We start from the raw sequence: 27798 nt of genomic DNA on the forward strand, positions 1-27798 counted from the left end.
TAGGCCATTAGAGCCAGGTAACCAAACAGCAGCACTGCTGTGCAGAGAAATCTGTCTTTTAGGAATGGCCTTAGGACTCTTCCCCCTACAAGCCAGAAGGCCAGTTGCAAGATTACATTCTGCACAGTGGCGAACCTTTGACATCCTTATGGAATTTGAAAATGAAACTGATCAGGACAGGGTCATCCTTTTAAAAAACTGCTGGGATTCAAGGGCAAGCCTTCCTTCCTACAGAAGTTATTTCAACTTATGTCAAGTTTCCTCTGCTCATGAATTTTCACTTACCTATCACTAGGGCAGTATAATCATCATTTGAACTAGATATAATGGATTCTATAGAATGAATGTACTTGATCTGCAACAGATAACAGAAAAAATGCAGAAATTTTCAGTAAATGCCTGACATGCTTTTCATGTTTAACTGTATTTTTTAAAAAGACTTGTTTACTCTTCTATCTAGACACATTTAGGGCCATATTCAAAAAGGTACTGGGGTGTTGTTCCACTCAGTGTTGCAACAGCTGACCCCTAGGTGCCCTGCCACCCTGTGGAATTCTCAGCCCTAACATAGATGCCTAGGCTCCCCATACAATGGATGGGGAGAATTAGGTACATAAGAAAGGGATCCTCAGAAGCCAGCAAGCTGAGTAAAGCAATCCAGAAGTGAAATGTGAAGAAAGGGCTTTGGCCCAAATCCTCACAGGTGTTTATGCACTTGATGGGCCAGAAGTAGGTTCCTCCCTCCACTCGTGATTCTCAGCCATGAACCCTCTCCTGCAATTACATGTCTAAGCCACGTCAGCCCTTTCTTGTGGAGGTAGGGGACCTCAACCCTGAATAGTCAATAGCTTAATGGTCATCTTCTTAGCGTATGCGCAACGTGCCTCAGATGGCCAGGATTCATCACTTTATTTGGTCTGCTGGCTGGATCATTAGTTTCTCCAGCTTGGGCTGGGTACTGATGGGGAGTGAGACATGAACACTGATCCATGCCCTCCAGCTTAATAATTTGGGCACATAAATATGATGTGGGAGAGCTCAGTTCAAGTCCTTGCTCCAAACTGAGCAGAGAGGGGACTTGAACCCAGGGCTCCCACTTTCCAGATGAGTGTCCTAAACACCCTGCGTGGGAGAGAGAGAAATTCTCTCTTGGCTGTCTTTTATATCAGGTCTTGGGCATGCTCAAAAGCAGGCCTAAGGAATAGTCCCTGCTGGTGACAGAGTCAGAAGGGTCCTCTGCATAGATTGAGAATCCTGCTTTGGGGATTCTGGGGCTTTGGCTTGAGGTAGGGCTTTGAGCAGCTTGCTGGCTGTGGGGCAGAGTCACTGTTTAGGTGGCTTTGTGAATGTTCACAAGTGGAAGCTTAGGCACCTATGAGTGAGGTAGCAGTTGAACAGCCATTTTGATGATGTCAGTAGTGCCTAAATGCTGGACTTAGGCACCCAAATACTTTTGTGAATCTGGGCCATAGGGAATAAGGCATGATGCTGTTATTAACAAGAGTGAAAACTGTGTGCTAGTCTCTCAAACACTGCCTGGAAAGTCCGACATGAAAGGTCCACTCACAAAACACACGAAGCAGCTAACATTATGCTGACGTGAGAGAGCCCCCCTACGCCAATAATGTTACATATGGTATTAACATAAAATTAAAATATCATCAGCCACAGAGGCCAGACCAATAGATCTCCTACATGACCAGAGTCCTTCTCTTATCAAGCTGGATTCTCAGTTCTGGTGTTTCATTTCTTAGGTCGCCAAAGGTTGGGAGTGCCACAGAAGCAGCATGCACCACCCAAGGGAGAGAATGGGCTTTTTTAGCTCCACGGTGACCCTGGTCAAACAAGGAGCAGTATCATTGGGCTGCAAAAGGAATTACCCCCTTCTCCTACTCCTGTGGCAGAGTGGTAGGCAGGATATGAACTGGAAAGAAATCTGGGTTGAATTCCAAGCTCTGCCATAACATTTCCTGTTTAACCTTCGGCAAATCACTTAATATAGCAGTGCCTCAGTTTCCCCAACTTTACATAATGTGGGACACAATAATACTTCCTTTCCATCCTTTCTAATGCTTTTTATGTTTTGCCTATTTAGACTGTAAGCTATTTGGGGCAAGGATTGTCTCTAACTATGTGTAGGTTCACTACCTAGCACAACAGGAACTTGAACTCAGCTGGTGCTTTGGGTGCTACTGTACAAAAAAATAATAAAGGGGCGATAGTACTCAGAGACAAGTGGAATACTCCACTAAAAATGGGAGGGCTAGTGAGGGAAGGAGGAACTCAGGTACTCTGTAACCATTTCCAAATTAATACATTGTTTTAGCTATTTAGCAATGATGTATATGTTAACAAATATCATTTCATAGTCAATGCATTAATTATACTATTGAAACGTACAAATGAAAAGTGCTCTACAGGAGGCTTGCAAAGAAAACAATAACAATAAAATGTACTGAGAAGTTAGGAAGTAGAATGAAATTTAGGCTCCCAAATACAGAACACTCCTAACACTGCAAGTCAAGTTCTCTTACCTTGGTCACCCAATCATTATGAACCTTTCAGCGAATGAAGGTGATATTTCTTCTGTCATTAATGTTCTCCATGGAAACACTGGGGATTTCCTCCACAGCTGGGACACTTTGTCGAGTTCCTATAGTCATGGAAAACTGTTGGTAACTGAGGGAATTGAGTTTATTTTGTTTTGTTTTATAAACTGATATTTTTGAATAAAAGGATTTGATTTCCCAGTGCCTCGGACCTTGTGTATTCATTTATAACTGTGCAAACCATTCTCTTGAATCAGACATTCACTTTGCACAGGTGTTAAATGAATAATAACGCAAGATGCAAGGCAGTTGAACATCAAGCCGCAAGCCTTTGCTAACGAGACTGGAATGACGAGGGTGTCTGAAAATCAACTCTTATAATTGAATACTCTGCGCTATTACTCTCGAAATAGTATCAAGAGGGTAGGAGCCCATTGTGGTTGGTACTGTACAAACATAAAACAAAAATGGGACCATCCCAAAGAGCTAGATTTTTGAGTATAAATTATAGTATTATAAAGTATAATTCTGCTCTCACTTAGCCAGGTAAACATAAGGAGCAACTCCACTGAAATCAATGGAGTTACAATCAATGGAGTTACACTGTCATCAAAGTGGTATTCATGAGACAGGAATCATAAAACCAATTTGTTCTTAATTAAATGGATACTGCCAGGTAGCTTAGGCCAAAATTGTAGATTTTTGTTAAAAATAATATAAAAATGCCTAAATCTGATATTAAACGCAATTGTAATGGATTTTTTATTTCAGTAACAGAATTCCTTGCTGTGTTTACAGTCGAATCATTCCAGCATTGTGTCAATTAGCACATCGGAATCAGGATGTGGGACTGTTTGAAAACTTCTGAGAGCAATAGACATCCCTTCTCCTTCCCCTACATGTCAACATTCAGCCACGCAGTCCCAACAACTAGGCTGTACGTAACACCACAAACCTGAGAACAAGACAGAATTCACTTCAGCAGCCTCTCACTGGTGCTTCTCAATTGACCAAAGGGCTCATTGTTCAGCCACAACACCCCTCCTCCCACCACTGGCTCTTTCTGCTCTCTTTGCTCTGGTCTATAAGCTTTTATAAACATAGTTTTAACTTTAATTGTCTATCTCTACAGCATTTGGAGAATGTAAAACACTGTTTTAAAGTGATCAGTATTTATTATCATTGTCATCAACTGAAGTATTCATAGGTGCTCAGGTGTTGGTAGTTAGCCAGACACTAGGGATCTAATGAGTTAATGAAATCCACCATCTGGATTCCCTAGAATCGCATCTTGTGCATTAGTACATCTGAGACTCAACGAAGGATCCTTATGGCCTTGGCAGCACTTCTAGCAACTGAGCTGAAAGGTAGCTTCTCCTAGGTCAAGCCACTAGGGCTGTGCTAAGCTTGCCTGAGCTGGGTATGATTCTTTACATCATCTTCTGCTGAGATTTAAAGAACTAATTGCATACCTCAGTGTTTCTCCCACAGAAGAGATAAGATGATGTTAACACAGCCCTCTGGAACAAAATGCCAACAAGTTAGCACCCATAATGAAGGGACTGAGTAAGAGTTCACATTTCAGCTATAACAAATATTTAAAGCACATGTGAAATTTTAAACTCTAGGTTTAAACAGACATTTTTGTTTCTAGCATTGAATTCCCAGTCAAAACATTCCTGCTTGCTTTAAACATTTTATTGGATTGTTCCTGACTATGCTTCCCATTAGTCAACGTATTCACATATTAATCAATTTCATAAACAGCAAAGATAATTAAAACAAAACAAAACAAAAGAAAAAAAACCCTATTCTCACGGAGTATGTTTAGGCAATGGGTGGCCATGTGGCTCTTCAGAAGTTAATATGTGGCTCCTTGTATAGGCACCGACTCTGGGGCTGGAGCTATAAGCGCCAACTTTCCCATGTGCTAGGGGGTGCTCACTGCTCAACCCCTGGCTCTGAGACAGGCCCTACCCCTACTCCACCCCTTTCCGCCCCCTCCCCTGAGCCTGCCATGCACTTGCTTCTCCCCCTCTCCCAGAGAGCCTCCTGCATGCCACAAAACAGTTGATCGGGAGGTGAGGGGAGGGAGGGGAAGGCGCTGATTGGTGGGGCTGCCGGTGGGCAGGAGGCTCTTGAGGGGAGCAGACTGGGGGCTGCTGACGTATTACTGTGGATCTTTGGCAATGTACATGGGTAAATTTTGGCTCCTTCTCAGGCTCAGATTGGCCACCCCTGGTTTAGGCTATACAGGCTAACTTGTTATACTAAACTAACATTTCTTCTACTACATTTTAACTAAACTGAACATACTGTACAGGTATAATTAACATACCTGTTCATCACCATACAATATTATGCATTCATCTTCCTCCCGATACTTCCTCACATACTAGTCATTCTTCTGCTGACATATACTTCATAAAAGGATAAACAGATTTTTACAAGGCATTCAATAAAGCAGCCATTCCCAGTATAGTCAAAGATTAATTTATGTAATAAAAATCATAAGATTAATTACAAATAATATTACAATATTGCTTATTTTGTGGAATAAATGAGATAACAATACAACTAATATCTGTACTCTTCTCTATAACTGCAGACACAGGGTACAATCCCGGCTCCATTGAAGTCAGTGATTAAACTCTCCTTGACTTCAGCAGAGCCAGGTTTTCAGCCACAGCCTATACCACAAACAGCTTAAAACTTGATGGCATTGCTGAAACACAAAAGATACAGGAAAGAAATCACTATTGGCATAGCAGGCTCAACTCCAATATGTTTAATGAAACTGCACGGGCACATGCCAGCAGTAAACATGGCCCCAAATGTTCACTGGGAACAGAATATCCTGTCATCTTTGATTATAATTAATATGAATAGCAGATCATATCTGTAATCTAGAGGCACTGTTTCAAAGCCAATGATTTGACAGGTTTCAGAGTAGCAGCCGTGTTAGTCTGTATTCGCAAAAAGAAAAGGAGTACTTGTGGCAACCTTAGAGACTAACTGTAGCTCACGAAAGCTTATGCTCACATAAATTTGTTAGTCTCTAAGGTGCCACAATGATTTGACAGTATGGCTGAAAGTTGGAAAGTTCATATAGATGTATCTCTCTGTCACTGAAACATTTATGAAACACCATGGATTTTACTTAATACACTAGAATACATGAAATATTAAACAATATTTTATTTTAATATTTAATAAAATATTTAATATTTTAACAATAATAATTTGCACTACTAGCATACCTTTCATTAATATTATTAATAATCTTATCTCTATTGAAGAAATATTATGTCCATTTTACAGATGGACCAAAGCCCAGAGATGTTAAGTCTGATGTGCTTCTCAGATTGATGTAAATCAGGAGTAACTTGACTGAAATCAGTTTATTTTCACTGGTGTAAAATTGGTGTAGGAGAAGAAAATCAGGCTAGAGAGTCAGAGGCAGAACCAGGAATAATGCTAAACAGTCCTAATTGTTCCTTGTTCTGGTCACTACAGGACTCTCTCGTGGAGATTTCATGATTAGTCAGACAGATGAGCCCAGTTTCCCTTCATCCGTGTTATCTGTGAGGATCATGTAATAACAAAGAGACCAAGGGCATGTCTACACTTAAAAGGCTACAGTGGTGCAGCTGCAATGCTTCACTTAAGACACTACCTATGTAGAAGGGAGGACTTCTCCCGTCGGCATAAATCAGAGGTGGTCAAACTATGGCCCACGGGCCACATCCGGCCCGCGGGACCGTCCTGCCTGGCCCGAGCCCCTGGCCCCTTTGCTGTTGTTCCCCTCCCCCGCAGCCTCAGCTCACTGCTCTGCCGGAACAATGCTCTGGGCAGTGGAGCAGCACAGCTGCAGAGCCCACCTGACCCGGTGCTCTGTGCTGCACGGCGCGGCTGCCTGTCCTGGTGCAGCCGCGCTGCTAGCCGCTGGTGCTCCAGGCAACGCGGTAAGGAGGCAGGCTGTGGGGGGTTGGATAGAGGGTAGGGGAGTTGCGGGGTGGTCGTCAGGGGCAGGGGTGTGGATAGGGTCGAGGCAGTCAGAAGGCGGGGAATAGGATGGTTGAATGGGGGTAGGGATCCCGGGGGAGTAATCAGGAAGGAGAGGAGGGATTGGATGGGTGATGGGGGGTAATGAGGGGCCAGAGAGCGGGGGGTGGATGGGGCAGGAGTCCTGGGGCAGCTGTCACGGGGCGAGAAGTAGGAGAGAGAGTAGATAGGGGGCAGGGGCAGGGCCATGCCTAGCTGTTTGGCGAGTCACAGCCTCCCCTAACCAGCCCTCCATACAATTTCAGAAACCTGATACAGCCCTCAGACCAAAAGTTTGCCCTCCCCTGGTGTAGATACTCCATACCTCCTTGAAAGGCAATAGCTATGTTGAGGGGAAAAGCCCTCCTATCAACACAGCGCTATCTACACTGGGAGTTAGGTCAGTATAAGGCAGTCAGGAGCGTGGAAAATCTACCCTCCTGAATGATGCAGTTATACCAACATAAGTTGCTAGTGTAGACTAGCGTAAGATTATATGGGTCTCCTCTAAATAAACTCATACATCTCTAAAAACCTCTCATTAATCCTAATATCCAATCCCATATAACTCACTGACATGGACAGTAATGTGGGCACATTAACAGATGAATATATCATTCTGTCGAGAAACCACCTGAGCAACTGGAAGTAGTAAAGTACAATTATTTTAAAAAGAAAATGTTGGCTATCGAGAGGAAGAGAAAGAGAGAACAGAAATTCTGCTCATTACATCAGTGTTATGCTGCAATAAGAGATGTTACAAATAGCCTGGCAGAATGTTATGAAAAGCTCTAAAGGAAAAGTATGTGATCAATGTCTGAACACAGCACAAGAGAATATTAGGGAGGAACACTAACAAAAACAGAGTTTTGTTTAAGAACTGATATTTCAAAGTGCTATAAAATCTCCATGCACACCCAGATTGTCTCAAGGATACAAATATGGAGTCCTTTATTCAAGGTAACACTAACCCTTCCCTGCGTCTTGCTGATTAAAAGTAAGGACCCATCAGCAGCTGAGTTGCATTTAACACTTTTGAACCTCTGAATTCTAGGTGACTACTGTCTCTTTTCTATTCATTTTGGATAAAGTACTTTGATACTTTGCTTTGAATAAAATTGAAGAAATGCAATTTTTTTTTCCAAGAGAGAATTTTGGTCCTGAATATGGGGAGCCAAATTCAGCCCTGGTGCAAGGAGGCACAACTTCTGACTTCAGTGGAGCTGTACCTGCATATACCAAAGCTAAATTTGGCCAAAAAGTATTTTAATTCTTGACAGAATAGTCTTATTTGCTTCAAGAGAGTCACGTAGTTCAAGAAACTGCAAAATTTACCTCAAAGTTTTGCACTGAGAGGGAAACTTCACATTTAAGTGGTGGCCTATCATCCTGCTAGAATTTGAAATTTTACTTCCTGCCTCACAAAACCTCTATGTTGATAGTGAAGAGCCAGGCTTTTAAAGATGAGGTGAACTTCAGCAGTTATACAGGCACTCTCATCCTAGGAACATAGGATTTGCCAAATCAAATCCATACATTCATCCATAGACCTGGTATGTTTCACCTGGCAATGGTTAATACTTAATGCTTCAGAGGAAGGCATTAAATCCTTAGAGTGACAACAGATGTGAATGGGGGAAAAATACTAATCTTAAATTCTGAAATTTACCCATTGGGACTACACATATTCAATATGTTTATCAATTGTCTAGGGATTGGACTGAGGCTGCTCACTGGTCTTGAGATAGAAAATTAGAATAAATACAAGGTTCACATTTCCAACAAAGGCATGTTCACCTTTTCTGACCCATTCACCTTTTAAAAGAAAACATCATTCATCTGCGTTTAAGAGGCTGTATTTTGTTAAAGTCAAAAGTACTGTTCAAATGTGCGTGTTTCATTCATATTCAGAATTCCAGCAAAGGGTTACTTAACTATCAAAAGGTTCCAATAATCAGCTTATTGTACTGAGGCATTAAAGTTGAATCTGAAATCCATTTCAGTTTTCTCTTTAATACTTTGTTTTCATCCTGCAGTCCAAAAGGAAATTGCCAAGTACTTAATGTGAGATGAAAATACATAAAAAAAAAAAAAATCAAAGTGCATAGGTTCAATGTATGGATAAATACAAATATTTGAGTTCTGAAAAATACATAAAGAAAAAATGCTAATTAAAACAAGAATTCAGATACAGCATGAGATATCAGGAATGGGTGGGTGAGGTTCTGTGGCCTAAAACGTGCAGGAGGTCAACCTGTGATCACAATGGTCCCTTCTGATCTTGAAGTCAAGTGAGTCTATTAGTTAACGGGATGATTGCTGTGTGATTATATAGAGCTCATCTGGCCTATTAAGGATTAAGGATTCTGCCTCAGGGAACGCTGTGCAGTCCTATGTTAGCATTTAACCATTGTGAACACTAGTGCTTTTGACAATTGGATACATAATGTTAGTGTAACAAAGACTAGAGAAGGCCTGCCAGTTTACCCAGGCTTTGCAGTATAATATGAAGGTTAAAAAATTCTGGCTGTGGTGGACTGAGGATGTACCATGGAGCTGCGAATTCTCAGTCTTAGTGCAAACACCCTGCTACCAGTTTGTAAGTCTGGGATTGGTAACTCAAGTGTCCCTGTTCAGTCAACTGCTAGGAAAAGAACTGAGAGAGGGGTTGGGTCATAAATACACAAAATATAAAAGGTTTTAAGGCTCATAAACAAGCATTGGGAATCGCCCTCAGATCTGAACTGGAAGCTAGTTCAGTCTCTGGAGCATGGGTATAATACCCTCCAGGTGAAAAACATTGCTATGTAAATGGGTGCTGTTCAAGCCACTACACAGTAGAATACATTGTAGTACTTAATGTTGTCAAGCTCATCTGTTTCTTCAGGCATTTTGGCAGACTAATTTACAGAGGAGTAGGGTATCAGTGCAATGGGGTATTGGTTTACTATTTGATTGTGCCTGGGAAGTAAGAGTTGAAGCCAAGCTCTGTAATTCAGATGTGCATCTAACTAGTGGGAGAGCATTCAGAGCTTTTTAGGTGCTTTTATTTTATAAATCCACTTAAATATGGAGGCAGCAAAGGCATGAATAACTATCAAAAGGAAAGGCCACAGCTTCCTAACCAAGCAAAATTGGGAGTCTGTGAAGCTTTATTTGGATTTGGCCTAAACTAACACTTGGTGAAACACAGATGCCAGCACTTCTGTTCTTGCAAATAGCAGCATAATACCTTTACGAATAACACATCTAACTAACAAGATCTTTTATTTATCTTCATCTGAAAGATTAATTTATTGTGATTTATAATGTTAATACATCACGTAATATATGGGTTGCAGAGTTAACACACCACTGTGAATTGCAAAAATCCACCAAGTATGTTCTAGAGTTTGACATCAAACCAGCTAATCTACCAGAACCAATCATCAGTTAATGGGACTTTACTGACAGTAAAAACTAATCTTTCCATCACTTTAAAATTCTGTGAAACGGCTGCTTCCAAATAACAGAAATGGAGTTTCTCCTCTCTGATACCAGATATTAGTTCTGAAATTTAAGTGTGATAGTCTATGTGGAAACACTTAATTTCTAGGATCAGAGGGTGAAGATTCTGAGGCATCACAAACTATATAGATTTCTTTAAATGGAATTCTTTTTTTAAAAAAATTCACAAGTATAAGCTGACTTTTCTTCAATTTTAAGTTTCTGGTCCAGATGGAAACCAATCCATCCTGCCCAACACCTATGATGTTATTATCCAGTGTAGGAGAGATGTGGAGGAGGGGTTCTCTGTGTGGCATTTCTGACAGTGTAGGTAGATGGTGAAATGATATTTGCTTGGAACTTGGTTGGTGCTCTTCCTTCACATGGCAATAGAGTTACATGTGAAAACAAATCACATTCAATAAAGTTACACCAGAATATAGCTTGTTTGAGACTCCCTTTAAATATATAGTTACACACTTACACAAACCTAACAGTAAAAACTTGTAACAGAAGTTCTAATCCAGTTTGTGTGGTAGTTAATGTGAGTTTTTCAGAATTGGGTCCAGTTTCTTTATTTTGTGACTAACACATAAGGACTCATGCAGCAATTCATAAAATTCATGAAATCTGCTTACTGCACAAGCATGATGCTAGTTAGCTCACTCATTTGTGTTGTCAAAACAATCTCATGAAGACATGAATGCAAATCTATCGAGAACTCATTTTGAGATTCTGAATGTCAAGTTACGGTGCCAAACAGGACAGGATAGGGCAAGGGCAGTTCTACCAATTTTGCTGCCCCAAGCAGTTGCTGCCGAATTGCCGCCGCCACAACAGCGGCAGAGCTGCCGCGGGACACGGACTGCCGCCCCATTCTGAATGCCACCCCAAGCACCTGTTTGGAAAGCTGGTGCCTGGAGCTGGCCCTGGGACAGGGGCCCTTCAGAGCCCTCGTACACAGAACTTTATTCAGTTGCAGGAGGTGAATGTTGCGTGATGGGTGTTCAGGATGTGACTTACAGGAGCTGAGCATGTTACTTCCAGTGTCTATGCAAACTGATACAAAGTCATATGCTGAAGATTTCAAAAAATATGCACAATGAAAACTGAAGCCATAAAAAACTTGCCAACTGTCAGTAAACCTTCTAAGTGAGGCCTCAAGGGACAGCAGGTAGGCTACACACTTTTTCAATTTTTCAAGGGGCAACTTGATGATTTCTTCTCTCATCCTGCAATTTGCTTGTTTGGGTCTTGTGCGGGGAGTGAAAGGCAGCTAGTATATTAATGTCCCCCTAAACCCAGAGTGCCACACTTGCTATGCCTTCCATATTTTACTAGAGGGATCAAAGAGATCCTTTGACCTTTTAAGTCACCCTTTCCCAGGCTACTCTGTAGGAATAAGAATCCATGTAATGTCACAGGGGACAGTTTCTACAGAATAGGAATTGTTCCTGGAAAAATCCATCATTTCCATGAGAATGAGTCCAGACTTTCATCATTTCAAATCCTCTTACAGACCTAAAATGTATTTTATCCCAACCTGGTAATAAGACAACATGAAACAACGTATCTTGAAGATATTTACCCAAATTTAAGGAAGGTTTAGATGAAATAAGCAGTCTTTAGATTACCTTGACTCAAGTTCAAGAGTGAGGAGCCTGGGATCACTACCACTTGTACGTGATGTGCTTGTTTCCCAGGGAAAATGCTATGTGTTTGTACTAAGAACATAGATTTATTGATTTATAACTAATAGGAAAAGCAAGCACCTATGGAGGGCGCCAGGCACCACTGGCATAATTTTTAAAGTACATTAATAAACAAAATAAACCACTGGAGCTTCCCCCGAAACAGAAAATAAAACAAGTAACCAACTAGAGATAACAAACAGATCTAATCCCCAACACTCTCATGACACGCCCACACTTATTAATAGAGAAGCTCTCTGAGCCAGTGTCATGGAGCTGGCCCTAAGAGGAGTCAGATACCCAGCTTACCAGTGACAGGCTCTGCTGAAGGGAATGAGACAATCCAGCTCCACCTCTGCACAGTTAACTTCCTAAGTACTGTAGCTGGAAGGCAGTTAAGTAAGGAACAGCTGGACCTACTAAAAGGCTTAGGAGAGTTCAGTAAGGGAGGCTGATGAGGCAGAAGCAAGAGGAGTTCTGGAAATCCTATAGTAGTCAGAAGTGGTGCTCCAAAGACAGAGGGAGAAGGAATTCCGGTGCTCTCCAGTCAGGCAGGCTTGGGAAAGACCCTGACCTAGCAGAGGAAAGACTAATAGCATTCTGGCAGTGGAGAAATCGGAGACCTTAGAGCAGAAGAAGCAGCTGCTGGAACCCAGAGACTTTTGTCTGGGGACTTTTAAGTTTTATCTGAACTTTGAGGCAAGGATCTTTAAAACCTTGTACAAGTGCTCCTTTCAGAAGGCTTTATTAAAAGAAGAGCTACTACTATCAGGTAAAGCGTTTGCCTTCTTCTTGATCAGTCTGTTAAAGTGATCTCCCTGAGGGGGAAATTGAGGCAGGCTAGAGCAGGTGTCATGATTATAAGATAACGGACTGTATTTTGAAAAGCAGTGACTCAGAAAAGGACTTGCGGTCAGAGAGGATAATATGTTTTCAGGGCAATGCTATGGCTTAGAGACCAAATGGGATCCTAGGACATATACCCCAGGGAATATCGAGTAGAAGTTTTTACTACTGTATACCAGCATTAGTGAGACCATAATTGGAATCCTGTATTCGGTTCTGGTGTCTTCATTTCCAAATACGATGTTGACAAGTAAGGAAGAGTTCAGAGCTACAAGAATGATCAGAAGTCTGGAAAACCTGCTTGACAGGGAGATACAAAAGGATCTTGATCTATTTTGCTTAACAAAGAGAAGGTTAAGAGGTAACTTGAACACAATCTGTATGTACCTACATAGGGAGAAAAATTTTGATACTGGGGGGCTCTTTAAACTCACAGAAAAAGGTATAATTCCAGCAGAAAAAAGTATAACCTGATCCAACAGCTAGTAGCTAAAGCTAGATAAATTCAGGCTAGAATTAAGGCACAATTTTTTAACAGTGAGGGTAATTTAACCTTTGAAACAGCTTACCTAAGGACATGGTGGATTCTCTGTTTCTTGAAGTGTTTAAATCAAGATGGGATGTCTTTCTGAATTATATGCTCTAGCACAACCGGACACTGTCCTGATGCAGGAATCAATGAGTGAAATTCTATGGCCTGTGTTATGTCAGAGATCAGACTAGATCATAATGGTTCCTTCTAACAATTTTTTTAAATATATAACAGCTCTTAGTGGTCCCTTCACTCTCCAAAAGCCTGGGTAAAAACATGAGCCTTGCAGTGTGCCCTGAAGTTCAACTGACTTTGCTATTTAAAACTAATGTGGAGGAGAGGGAGTGAAATGCAGAGTTGTGGGCCCCTCAGGATACACACTCTGCCAAAAGCCTCTACTGTATAGAAGGCGTTCTAGTTTAAGCATCTCTGCTGACTACAGCGACAGCTGAATGGCATGAGGAGAGAAGCTCTCTCTCCTATATGCAGATCCCAAGGGCATTTTTAGGCCTGTTGGTAAAGAGGCCAGTATTATTATGGATTTTAGAGAAACAGGTGCGATTTGTCCAGAAGGAATCCTAGTATGATATAAGATCTGATAATCAACTACAGATTAGTTAAAAAAAAAAAAGGAGGGGGGGGTGAAACGTAAATGTTGATCTAACAATTGACTAAAAGCACCCATGGAGTTCAGGTTATGAAAACATACAGGAAGCAACCTTGAGCTTTTAGCAAAGAAATGTAAGGCTAAATTAGCATTAAAGCAATAAAGACATCTTTATAATAATGCTACTTAGCATTTTTAATGCTTTATAAACCAACAAATACATCTTCCAAATACCCCAAGAGGTAGGTATTATTCCCTTTTTACAGAGGAAACAAACATATTACAGAGAAAATTTTCAAAAAGTGGCCACTAATTTTGGGGTCCTTAATTTTTTGGGTGTCCAACTTTACAGAGCTTGAAGGCCTTGACTTTCAGATGTGCTGAGCACCTACATCTCTCACTGATTTTAACTGGAATGTTTGGTGCTCAGGACCTTTGAAAACCATGGCCTATACACCAACTCAATAGCCTCATTTGAAAATGTTGGCCTAACGCAAGTCCACATATTGAGTCAATGTTTAGAACTCCCATCTGTCAGTCCTTTGCCCCATCTACTTGATAACAGCATCTCGCATCAGGATCATGTATTAATTTGTCATGATTTGCAAACTTATTACATGTTATATAATTTTATGCCACCTCCCAACTATTATCTAAAAGTACTCTTATTTTTTGTAAAGTTTTACTGGTTAAAAAAAACAAACCTTTAAAATTGTATTTCTTGATTAAAAATGTCGAGCAAGAATATTGCAATATATTAACAAATATTATAATTAAATTATAAGAAAATTATAAGCTACCATACAATTAAAAGAAACTATTAAAAAATAAAGTAACTGTCAGATTCCTTGATTCTCCATTCAAGTCTTTCTTGTAAAATTTATGGAATTCCATGTTAACCAAGACACCTTTTGAAACTTAACTCTTGTGAAACTCTCACTTTCAATGCCCAGTAATCAAATGAAACCTAAATTGTCTACAAATAGGAATTGATATTTAAACTCAAATTACAAGTGGCTCATTTTTAAAATACTTATAGCAAATTGACTGTGTAAAAAGTCTCACACACACACACACAAACACACACACACACACACACACACACACACACACACACCCCACTAGCTAGTCTTGGTTGTCTTTCTAGGAAGCATCTTTGTTAAACTCCTGTTCAGAGAATCAGGAATGAAATCCTAAATATAAATGTTTTTGTAAACTCTAAGGGGCAGTGCTACTCAAAGTGGTGGTCCGCAGACCGGTGCCAGTCCGCAAGCCATCGGCTGCCGGTCTGTGCACACACTGGAAAAAAAAAAATTGCCGGTCCCCCACATCAGATAGCTTGAGAAGCACTGCTCTAAGGTACTCACTATATGATTGCTGTGCCACTTGCTATAGCATCGACCATTCCCCTTTGTAAAGGTTCTACAATATATTTAGCCAGCAGAACTATTTCATTCAAAGGACTTTAGTAGAGTTGAAGTTGCTATGGGAGGCAATTTTGCATAAGCCAAACAAGAAGCTATCTGGCTTATGCAAAAGCCAAATTTTCACAAAGCCAGATTTTCAACCTGGGTAAAGTGTCACAGTTCAGTTGAAATCACTGGAGCTATGACATTTTACAGCAGCTGAGGATCTGGCTTGAGGTGTCCTTGACAATAGATATACTGTGGTTAATTTTTAGCAAGATATTAATTATTTAAGTAATTTGCTCTATAGAGGCAATAGGCCACATTCAGCCCTTGAGTTGCACTAGTTTATTACTTTCCATTGTTCCATGAGGACGTTTGATAAGTTCTCAGCTGTGCAGCGAACGCTCAGTGCCGCCATGCTCCCAGCTGTGCAACGTAACTGTGGAGAACATTTTCAGTGTGAATATTGTTAGGTTCTGTACTAGTGAATACTGCTGAAAAATCTTCTCTGTGTCTGACAAAACTAGTGGGAAATAATGAAGAGGAAATAAAAACACTTACATATAAACTGTGAGAAATGATACAATATCATCAGCCTTATTGCCAGAACACATGGAAAGCTAATGTTAATAGATTACCAGTTGTAAACCTGAATTCAGTGGCTGATGGCCAACCCCTTTGCCAGAGCCAGTGATGTATACGCGTTGGTCCCGATGTGAAACCCATCAATATACCCATGAGTTCTGTGTGCTAAGACATATATGTAGTAGATGACTACTTCAAGGCTTCCCAAGTAACTGTTTCACCTCTGTTACACTATAAACCAGGGTGGATAAAAATCAATGGATTTAAAAAAATTCTGATTTTTTTAAAATTTAAATTAGATTTTTTGATAAAATGTTTTTTGAGGAAAAAACCTATCTAAAGATACCTTTGAGCTATAAGAAATCTCATCATGGAATAGGGATTATAAATTCTAATTCTATAGTATGAAAATATATTCAATGTCATGTTTAAGAAAAGTTTTGTAAATGAGTTCCAATATTTCATGGATTAGGGACCCAATTTTATGGGGTTCCAGAAGCTTCTGTATAGATTATTTAGGTTAATCTTTCTATCTACCCAATGGGACTCAGTGCTCAGTCTAGAAGATACCATCAGAAATGCTTATTTTTACAGTTTTCAAACTGTGGATGTGTGTCTCAGAGCAAAAATGTTTTTGTTAACAGCAAAAATGTTTAAAATAAATAAATATGTAGAGATGAGAAATAACAGACCTCAACCGTATTGTCCCTCTGCAAATTTGTGTACACCGAGTCAAGCCCTTACCTCTCTCTAAAAGTGCAAAGTTTCAAAAAGTTCAATGAATAGAAGATTACTGGGGGCGGAATAGATCTGGACAAGGAGAAGAAGTCTGGAGATAAATGTGAGACGGGAGGGACAGGCAGTAGAAACAAAATTGAAACTTCTTGAGCAGCATATTCCAGAAGTCTTGAGGTCTTTCTGAGTGTAGCCTTCACTGATTTGACATCTACCATACCATTCTCTCACTAGAAGGGAAAACCTATAATGGCAGCAGGCCGTAAAAGAGACCCAGTTTGGGAATATTTTAATGAAGTTCCTCTAATTGTAAGTAGAGTAAGACAGGCATGCACTGTTTGCATTTTGCACACAACAAAGAAATGAAAGGCCTGGTTGCCTGAATGAAACAACATCATGAGAAGTGTTCCTTCTCAGGAGGAAACTGCGTTGAAGATGAAAGGAACATGTCTGAACATGCAGGATCTTCAGGTTAGTAAATTTTTTTATTTCATACTGCTTTCTTAAGAACTGCCTGTCTTCTGTCTGGACTATTCTTGAATTCTCATGTTTGAGCAAAAAATATAGTTGTTACTCTATGGTACTATCATTTTAGATGCAGTTGTGATAAAAAAATAAACAGCTGAAACCGGCAGATCTTCCTTTTACAATTTCACCTTTAAAGTAGAACTGAGTGTCAGTGAATGCAATGAGTAATACTCAATGAGCGGTATGGTAATAATTTTATCTGCCAATCATGTATGTCACATAGCCACAGTATATCACCTGTAGCAAAAAGAAAAAAAAATCTCTATCATCCAGAAACAACCATAGATAAGTTTGTGATAAGAACCAGCAGATTACAAAAAGAGGTAATTGATGAAAAAATTGCCCAGTTTGTTTATGCAACAAACTCTCCTTTCCGTATGATTGAGAACCCACACTTCATTAACATAGTTCAGTAATTAAGACCAGGATACAGTCCACTCAACAGAGCAGATGTTGCAGGCAAATTGTTGGATATGAAAGTGTATGAAAGAGAAATTGAGCAGTGTGCAAAAGGTCTAGAGGGTGAAATTGGTAACCCGAGTCTTGATGGGTAGAGCAATGTGCTTGTATGACAACAGAAGAAGGGATGTCTTCCTTACAGAAATAATTGATACATCAATTAATGCACACACAACTCGTACTTACTTATGAGAAGTAGCAGTAAAAGCTATAACAAACTGTGGAAAAAAATTCAAATGTCTAGTATGCAGCTTGGTCACAGACAATGCTGCAAATGTATCCAAGATGAGAAGAAATTTAGAAGAGAGTCCCAAGCTAATAACATACGGCTGCAGTGCTCATTTGATGCACCTCCTAGCCAAAGTCTTCAGTGTTCCAGAAATAGAGGATAATGTTGTTGAAATTGCAAAATACTTCCATAACAACCACTTTGGAGCAGCTTCTCTGAAAAAAGTGGGAGGAACCAAGCGAACTCTCCTACAAGACATGTGATGGAACTCAGGAGTGGACCGTTTTGAGCACCAGATCAAGAATTGGCCTAATATGATGACAGTTTGTGAACAAAATTGTGAAAAAAATAGATGGCACTGTCACAGCCAAAGTTCTCAACACTGGGCTTAAAAGAAATGTTCAACACATGCTGAGTACCCTGAAGCCTATTTCTTAAACAAAATGCAGGGAAATAGCTGTTTTATTGCTGACGCTGTTGAAATTTGGAAGGAACTGAGTGAGATATTAAAAAGAGAAATATGCAATGACAGCATTAAAAAAACCCGAATGGGATAAGCACTATCTCCAGCTCATTTTCTTGTAAATATTCTCAATACCCAGTACCAGGGTCAAACCTTAACTGCTGAAGAAGAGGAGCTGGCTATGACATGGACATTCAGCAATCATCCCTCCATAATGCCAACTATAATAAACTTCAGAGCTAACGGTGAACCATTCAAGAAATATATGTTTGCTGATGATGTTTTAAAGCAAGTCACATCAGTGAACTGGTGGAAGTCTCTTAAGCACTTGTATTCAGAGACTGTTATAGTGATAATCTCACTTTTAACAGCAGTAGCTTCTTCTGCCAGTGTAGAAAGAATATTTTCTTCCAATTCATTCCAAATTGAGAAATCATTTTGGGACCTGAAAAAAGCAGAAAAGCTTTTTTTAAGAGATTATGAACAAAGAGGAAAATGAAGGTGAAGACGACTGAGTTAGCTGCACAAGCCAATATTTTTAATTTATCATGTTGACCTGAGGAGTTATTAATATATTTATATATATAATATTTTAACAAAAACAAACCTATTTTAAAAAACTTGAATGTTTAACTAAATTCAAAAATTTGTATGCTTGTTTTGTTAAAATATTATATGTTTTCTGTTGCAGAAAACAATCCAGAATACATAACGTTGTTGTTTTAGTTAAATAAAACAATTTAAATGTCTGTCTGGTGATGTTCTCCTCCTAATACAGCATGGCAAGAAAATCCTCCAAATATTAATGATTAACCTGTTGAATTGGATATAGTTCACCTTCCAATGACTTCATAAATATTTGGTTCAATTACCTTTGGTAACTACCTTGGTAAAGAACCAAACAATCATTCGTTCTCTGATACAGCTGTAAAACTACACTGAAAAGTTTTCAAAATAAATCACTTTAAAAATGTATGTGTACCTTTTAAAAATGAAACCTACATTTATCTCTGGAGTTGTGAAGAATATGTATTAAGGTTATAAAAATCAACAAATGCAACTTTTATGTAGAAATTCATGATTAAATCGAGTCTTCCTGACTAGTGATTTATATAATGATTTAAAATCACTAATTTGATTTAAATCAAATCCATCCTACTATAAACAGAGTAACAGGGGAATTTATATGTATCAAAACCATTAAAATATAAAAAAAGTGATTGAGAAATAAAAAAAGGTATGGCTGTGTGAGAATCATCATTGCTCGAGTTGAATCCCTGCAAGGTGTCTAATATGCTTACTACCTGATAAGATTGAGCCTATTACTGTATATATAATTCTATAGCCTCATACACATGCATAGGATTTCACTGATATACCAAAGCCAAGTGCCCTGCCCCAAGTTGCTTACAACCTAAAACTCTAACACACATACAAACAAGTAGCAGTAAGTGACAGAACCCAGCTCTTCAGACTTGGGCTCATACTACAATGCTAAAAATATCTATATGGACATTGGTGCTCGGGCTCGGAAGCTGAGGAAGGGGTTGGGATTCTGAGATTCACTGCCATGGGCTGAGCAGATGTACCCAACAACACATAATAATATGAAATTAACTATGAATGATTATAGAAGCCAGTGGACAGAGCAACATAACTCAGAGCAGAGTATTTTTGAATCATATTGCTCATATGAGATCAGAGGAAGTGCCATTCCCTTGTTCCAATGTAATAGCATGGCTTTTTTCCAAAACAGCTCAATACCAAGCAATGACTGGTCTGTTTCTTGTATTTTTAGGTTAATGAGAAGATGGCACAAAACAGTTCACTTAGAAACTGTATATTTGAAGCTTGCGGGAGAATGTAACGATATTAAGGCACTATTCACAAGTCCTTTGTTTTAATTCATGTAAATGCCCTATAACAAAGTTACATAGCCTGACTATATGATACTATTATTTATGAGTCTGCTATTTTTCTAATAAAATGATTACGTAAAGCATGTCATGCCCAAAGGTCTCTGCTATAAAAATAAAATAATCCTGCAATTTTTGTCCAGGCAAAAAACAGCTGTATAAGTCAAACAGATATTTTCAACAAGAAAAGGACTCACCAATGTGTCAAATTCAGTCCATATTCAAACCCATTGCAACTCCATTGACATACATATATATGATGGTGCACCCCATAAGGCTTTATGGAAATATACTTATGAATGTATCTATGACATAACTAGAATGTGTTTTATGCTACATATGCCATGTAAAATCTCTGTAAAGGTTATGATCTATTGAATCTATTAATCCTATTTGTATGCATGTATCATTTTTGTATTCTAAGTTATGAATATTGGCTGCATACTTGTTTGATTCTGAGTAGGTTTTAGTGAAGCAGACTATTCTCAGTAAGTGTCCAGTCAAGAAGCCCTTAAGCCAACAATGAACTTGGAGGTGTCAATCCACATCTGGGCTTTTCCAGGAATGTGGCTTGGCTGGTAAGGAACTCAGTCATGCATGGACATGTGACTTGCCCAGGTGACTCCAAAACTCCATTATGTCGCTGGACTTTGCATAGGAGAGAGGAGGGGGTCTCCACCCACATGAGAAAGTCTATTTAAACCCCTGGGAGACCCTTCCATTTTGTCTTCAGCTGGCTAAAGAGAGAGCCTCTCCACCCCAAGGATACTTGAAAGAAACTGGTACAAGAGACAGTAACTAGAGGGGGTGTGAGTGACTGCTGGACCCAGATTAGAAGGAAACTAGTCTGTAAATTTACTGGGTGAGGATTTTATCTGTATTCAGTTTTATTACTGTACTAGACTTAGACTTGCATATTTTACTTTATCTTGTCTGTTACTATTTGGAACCACTTAAATCCTACTTTCTGTATTTAATAAAGTCACTTTTTACTTATTAATTAACCAGAGTATGTATTAATACTTGCAGGGGACAAACAGCTGTGCATATCTTTTATCAGTGTTAAAGAGGGTAAACAATTTGAGTTTACCCTGTATAAGCTTGATACAGGGTAAAATGGATTTATTTAGGGGTTTGGACCCCATTGGGAGTTGGGCATCTGAGTGTCAAAGGCAAGAACATTTCTTAACTTGCTTTCAGTTAAGTCTGCAGCTTTGGGGTACGTGGTTCAGACACTCAGTCTGTGTTGAAGCAGACTGGCATGTCTGGCTCAGCAAGACAGGGTGCTGAAGTCCTAAGCTGGCAGGGGCAGAAGTAGTGTGGGCACATCAGGTGGCAGCTCCCAGGGGGTTTCTGTGATCCAACCTGTCACAATATATATTTATATATATATGGGCTGTCGATTAGTTACAGGTAACTCACGTGATTAACTCAAAAAAATTAATTGTGATTAAAAAATTAATCTTCTGTGACACGTGTTTGAAACCTTGGTCTTCACAGTTCAGACTATACAGCCATAAGAGAACACTCCATATCTGATGATGATGTCATGGCATCTGACACAGAAGTCATATACACTGGCCAGGAATGAAAGAGTACGTGAGAATGTAAACAAATCACCAAGACAACAGAGCTTTAAAACTGTGTCACATTTTAATTCAGTTTAACCCTGGGAAAGAAAAATTGGTGATGTATACCGTGACAGACATTGCAACTCCATGCAGCATCTTTGAGGGCCACTGGATTAAATTTATGAATGCCTTACATGTGATTGTGATTACGTCAGGTTCTGATCCAAAGCTTAAATTGACCTGGTTCTGTGGATCTCAGCCAGATTATGCCACTGTAACTGTGCATAGTAGTTTTCAGAGTAGCAGCCGTGTTAGTCTGTATTCTCAAAAAGAAAAGGAGTACTTGTGGCACCTTAGAGACTAACAAATTTATTAGAGCATAAGCTTTCGTGAGCTACAGCTCACTTCATCGGATGCATTTGGTGGAAAAAACAGAGTAGAGATTTATATACACACACACAGAGAACATGAAACAATGGGTTTATCATACACACTGTAAGGAGAGTGATCACTTAAGATAAGCCATCACCAACAGCAGGGGGGGGAAGGAGGAAAACCTTTCATGGTGACAAGCAGGTAGGCTAATTCCAGCAGTTAACAAGAATATCAGAGGAACAGTGGGGGGTGGGGTGGGAGGGAGAAATACCATGGGGAAATAGTTTTACTTTGTGTAATGACTCAGAAGAGTACCCAGAAGTCACCTACTACAGGACAGGCCCAACAAAGAAAACAACAGAACGCCACTAGCCATCACCTTCAGCCCCCAACTAAAACCCCTCCAACGCATCATCAAGGATCTACAACCTATCCTGAAGGACGAGCCATCGCTCTCTCAGATCTTGGGAGATAGACCAGTCCTTGCTTACAGACAGCCCCCCAATCTGAAGCAAATACTCACCAGCAACCACACACCACACAACAGAACCACTAACCCAGGAACCTATCCTTGCAACAAAGCCCGTTGCCAACTCTGTCCACATATCTATTCAGGGGATACCATCATAGGGCCTAATCACATCAGCCACACTATCAGAGGCTCCTTCACCTGCGCATCTACCAATGTGATATATGCCATCATGTGCCAGCAATGCCCCTCTGCCATGTACATTGGCCAAACTGGACAGTCTCTACGTAAAAGAATGAATGGACACAAATCAGACGTCAAGAATTATAACATTCAAAAACCAGTTGGAGAACACTTCAATCTCTCTGGTCACTCGATCACAGACCTAAGAGTGGCTATACTTCAACAAAAAAGCTTCAAAAACAGACTCCAACGAGAGACTGCTGAATTGGAATTAATTTGCAAACTGGATACAATTAACTTAGGCTTGAATAGAGACTGGGAATGGATGAGTCATTACACAAAGTAAAACTATTTCCCCATGGTATTTCTCCCTCCCACCCCACCCCCCACTGTTCCTCTGATATTCTTGTTAACTGCTGGAATTAGCCTACCTGCTTGTCACCATGAAAGGTTTTCCTCCTTCCCCCCCCTGCTGTTGGTGATGGCTTATCTTAAGTGATCACTCTCCTTACAGTGTGTATGATAAACCCATTGTTTCATGTTCTCTGTGTGTGTGTGTATATAAATCTCTACTCTGTTTTTTCCACCAAATGCATCCGATGAAGTGAGCTGTAGCTCACGAAAGCTTATGCTCTAATAAATTTGTTAGTCTCTAAGGTGCCACAAGTACTCCTTTTCTTTTTGTGCATAGTAGTGGATCACAACTGAGGATGCCAAATTCAGGATGAACTGCTGAGAAATAGGACAAACACAACCCCAAACTGGTGGTTATTCTTTTATAAGATATACCAAATCAGCCACAAAAGTAAACTCTTATTTCACCACACTGGCTAACAAGAAAACAAAGGCAGTTTTCTCAGGCATTCCGGTTCTTATATCACCACCAAAAACACTGGATTCAGAGATGAGTGGTTCTTTACAATCAGTCTCATCAAATAATAGGTTCTTCTGATTCCAAAGGACCAGCCACACACCCAGGTCAACATATAATTTAGATTTTACCCAAAAATCACGCTGATACCAATCCTTTAGTATCTAAAATCTAAAGGTTTATTTATAAAAAGAAAGAAAGAAAGGTGAGAGTTAAAATTGGTTAAAGGAGTCAATTATATACAGTAATGGCAAAGTTCTTGGTTCAGAGTTGTAGCAGTGATGGAATAAATTGCTGTCTTAAGTCAAGTCTCTGGAATACATCCACAGCTTGGATGGATCATTCAGTCCTCAGTCGTTCAGAGCTTGAGTTTGTAGCAAAGTCCCTCCACAGGTAAGAAGCAGGATTGAAGACCAAGCGGAGGTGTTTCCAGGGCCTTCTATAGCTTTTGCCATGTGGAGGGCATCCCATTGTTCTTACTGTGGAAAATTACAGCAACAAGATGGAGTTTGGAGTCACATAGGTAAGTCACATGTTCATGCCCAATTTCCTTCAGTCATTGCAGAGAGCCATTACCTACACTCCAGACAGCACGTTTACATGACAGTCCACTCAGTGTAGATGCATGTAGTCTCTCCTGGTCCATTGTCAACCAAGTGTTTCTTTATGAGCCACTTAATTCGAATAGTTTCTCCAAAATGTGCTGGGCATTACCTTGTGGGCATTATCCCAGGAGAAAATATCTGGAATCCAAGTATACATGCATACAGATAGCATAATCATAACCAGCAAAACATAACCTTTTCATAGACACCTCACTTGACAAGCTTTGTACAAGTTTTGCTGCAAATATAGAATAGTGGTTACAACTACTATCCATATGGTCATATTTTAACCAGATAATGTCACAGACGTACTCTCCCTTTGTGCTACACCCTTTTCAGAAGAGCCCTCATACCATTTCTCACCACTTTTCTGTGGCTTATATTCTCCCACCTTTTGTTGCTGGCAATGTAGGACCGTGTAACGCCACCTAGCAGGATCCTAAAGGCGTCCCGTTGAAATTACATGACAGCTTGAAATCTGTCAGCAAACCAAACTACAATCCAGTAAAAATGCATCAGCCTCTTTGGCACAGATGGACATGTGTGACCTACGGAGAGAAACTTAACTTTTATATGCCTCAGTTTCTCCAGGTGTAAAATAGGGATAATGATATATACGTGGTTTTCATGAGAACTGTGATTAAATAATGTGTGTGCAATGCTGAAATCTTTGGAGGAAAGGAGTTACAGAAATGTGAATATAGTAAGACTATCTTAAAGGATCATTCAAGGAACTATCAAAAATCTACTGCTTTAAGTGAAATGATATTTTAATAATGATGTAGACCTGTAATCAATACAACTGTGAGAATGCTGGGGTGGTTCCAAAAACCAAGAAAGTTGCTACTGGTTTCACCATGCAATAATATTACAGTAGCAATATATTCTCTCCTCAGAGCTGACCTAAGGGGAGTGGAAGGAAATGCAGCTCAACTCTTCTGCTAAAAGCAGAACAGAAGGAACCTTCCAATCCCCTCCTTTCTCTGGTTGGGTAAGCAGTACTCCCATATGGCTCTCCCTCGTTCTTGGAAGATGTGATGAGAGCTCCCCCTTCTGCTTTAATCTATTTTAAGCACTGCTCAGGGCAAACAAGTACCTTTCATTAACATTAAATTAGGTATGTCTGCAGAGAGAGAACTAACCTTCTATATTATGTTTGGTGCTAATCAATAATGTAAGCCTGTCACTTTCATAATAATTATAAAACATCACCAAACTCATGCCCATATTTTATAAAAGTAATACAATCAGATGACAAATGTCACAAATCACCATACTGTGATCACCACAACAGAAACATCATATTTCTAGATGCAAGAATATAGAGGGTCCTTGAGGGACCATTTTCTTATAACGTGCATTTTATGTGGTGATTTATTCACTCCTTTTTGAAACATATGATTGGGAGGCTTCTCCATATCTACTCATCATAAACTAGTACACAGACAATTGACTGTCCATTTTCTCTGAACAACCAATTCATTGTCCTAACTTCTGTTCATATTCAGACATTTAATGTTTCAGGCTTATGGGATATAATGATGAAAAGGAGGGAATTTGTGTTACTCTATTTACAAAGCAATGTGTAAACTTATGCTGCTATAAAATTATTAATTTTATTCTATTCCATATAGATTCTTCTATAGACAGCCCTGATCACCATAGTAACTGGGTACTTTCCAGTAGTACATTAAGCAACATAACTAGTAACACTCACCTGTGGTTCATTCTCTGTCTCAATACTTCCCCCAGTGGAAACTGTCTGTGCAGCACAGTGTTAAGGTAGGGTTTTTCTTTTAATAACTATGTACATGCTGCTTTGTGTTTATATTAGAGAAGGCAAGATCAAAGATTTGTGCCATACACTTGAAGAGGAAGGTGGTGAGGTTTGCAGTATTGCCAACAAGAAGAGATAAAAAATCGTGACCCAGACCACCTCAAGAGAACAAAACATGAGGCATCATGATATTTAGAAAACCATATAATCATGTTTTTAGTTTGTCTTTTGACTTTTAACGCCCCTCTATTCCTCTGCCAATGTGTGTGTGATGATTTCAGGTTGAAATGCACGCCTTCCCCACGCTGCTCAATTGGAGCCTCCTCTTATCCTCTCTTCACCCCTATAATAGGGGACTCCCATCTATTTCCTATTGCTGTTGTGACTCTCTCCCTTCCTAGTTTATTTCCTTTGATAAAAGAAGGGCTGGATAATAAATAGTTTGAGAACCACTAACCTAATTAATGCATCATGATCCACTTGCACATAGAATGTATAACACTTTTTAGGATTGATGAGGTACACATATATATATTAACAAACTTTACATTAACTCTGTTTTCTGGATGTTGCTGAACAGGGTAAAAAGGAATGTGTCAGGAGAGGGGATTTTAGAGAAAAGTAGGTATTGTACGCAACAGGAGAAGTGAAATATGTTCTGTCATTACATATGAGCAAAGAACATATGACATATTCACAAAGTATGAAATAACTAATCAATGTTAACTAAGGTGCATCTACCCAGTAACAGCAGCCTTAGGGAGTAGAGTCTAATCTCCTTCAATTAAATATTACAAAAAGTAAGTGCTGAAAGTAACTATAATATTTCAAAATTGATTTATGAGTGTTTCTATTCAACAACTGATATCAACCACTCATATAAGTGATAATATCACAGTGAAAACAATATGGGATTAGTTTAGCTTTAGCATGAAGCAACACTCCCTGACTCTTGCCACTCCCTCCCCCTACAGGGCCCCGGACCTTGGAACACTTACCCAAACCACAGTAAGAAAAGGAGTACTTGTGGCACCTTAGAGACTAACAAATTTATTAGAGCATAACTTATGCTCTAATAAATTTGTTAGTCTCTAAGGTGCCACAAGTACTCCTTTTCTTTTTGTAAATACAGACTAACACGGCTGCTACTCTGAAACCAAACCACAGTGGCTTCCAGATTGTATTTCCCAAGCCCCTCTAGTCCTGGGGCCTGCACTTCTCAAAACCTGACCAAGAGTTGGGACCTGGCCAGCACTCTTTCAGGAACAGGGAGACTAGGGGCTGCCCCTGAGGCAGTGGCTGCTTCAGCTCCTGCTCCTTCAACATTCACAGGTTGCTCCTGTTGCTACATGCTAGGCAGCCCTGAAAACTGCGGGAATATATATTACCTTTTCAGTCATTGGGAGAGCTGCCCCTGCAGGCTCCAAGAGCCCATGACTCAGGATAAATCTGTGAGAGAGGCACTACTGGGTTGGGGATAGTTCTTAGTTCCTTTGAGAAGTTCATTCCACAGTCAGGGACCAGCCCTGCAGCAGTAATTACTAATGAGTGAGAATAATAAACTGTCCTTTGTTATTAGGGAAAGATCCATACTGGAATGAACGATATGAATTCCTCCTCCTACTTCCCAAGTTTGGGAGAGTTCAGATTTGGATCTGAATAACTCAGGATCTAAACTTACCTAGTCAAGTTCACCAGGTTCTAATAATACTGAATGGAAGAGCTCTCACAACTCAGGAGCGTGGCTCCATCCAATTCAACGTTCTTGGCTGGATTTCCAGCAGCAGCCTGCAGATAAGACCAGACCGCTCCGCCGTCCATAGCGCGCATGCGCAGGAATCATACATGTGTTTATTTGAGCACGCGTA

General features: G+C 39.8%; 1 long non-coding RNA gene across 1 annotated transcript; it reads right to left on the reverse strand.

The window, feature by feature from the left end:
* On the reverse strand, window positions 1-27743 carry LOC119854721. The gene is made up of 5 exons (XR_005292579.2): window positions 27612-27743; window positions 4888-4969; window positions 4022-4069; window positions 2535-2653; window positions 1-355 (listed from the first exon to the last, which is right to left on the reverse strand). It is a non-coding gene; the product is annotated as an uncharacterized LOC119854721 (long non-coding RNA).
* Between the last annotated feature and the right edge of the window lie 55 nt (window positions 27744-27798).

This window comes from Dermochelys coriacea, chromosome 4, assembly GCF_009764565.3.
Source record: "Dermochelys coriacea isolate rDerCor1 chromosome 4, rDerCor1.pri.v4, whole genome shotgun sequence".
NCBI classification, from domain to species: domain Eukaryota; kingdom Metazoa; phylum Chordata; order Testudines; family Dermochelyidae; genus Dermochelys; species Dermochelys coriacea.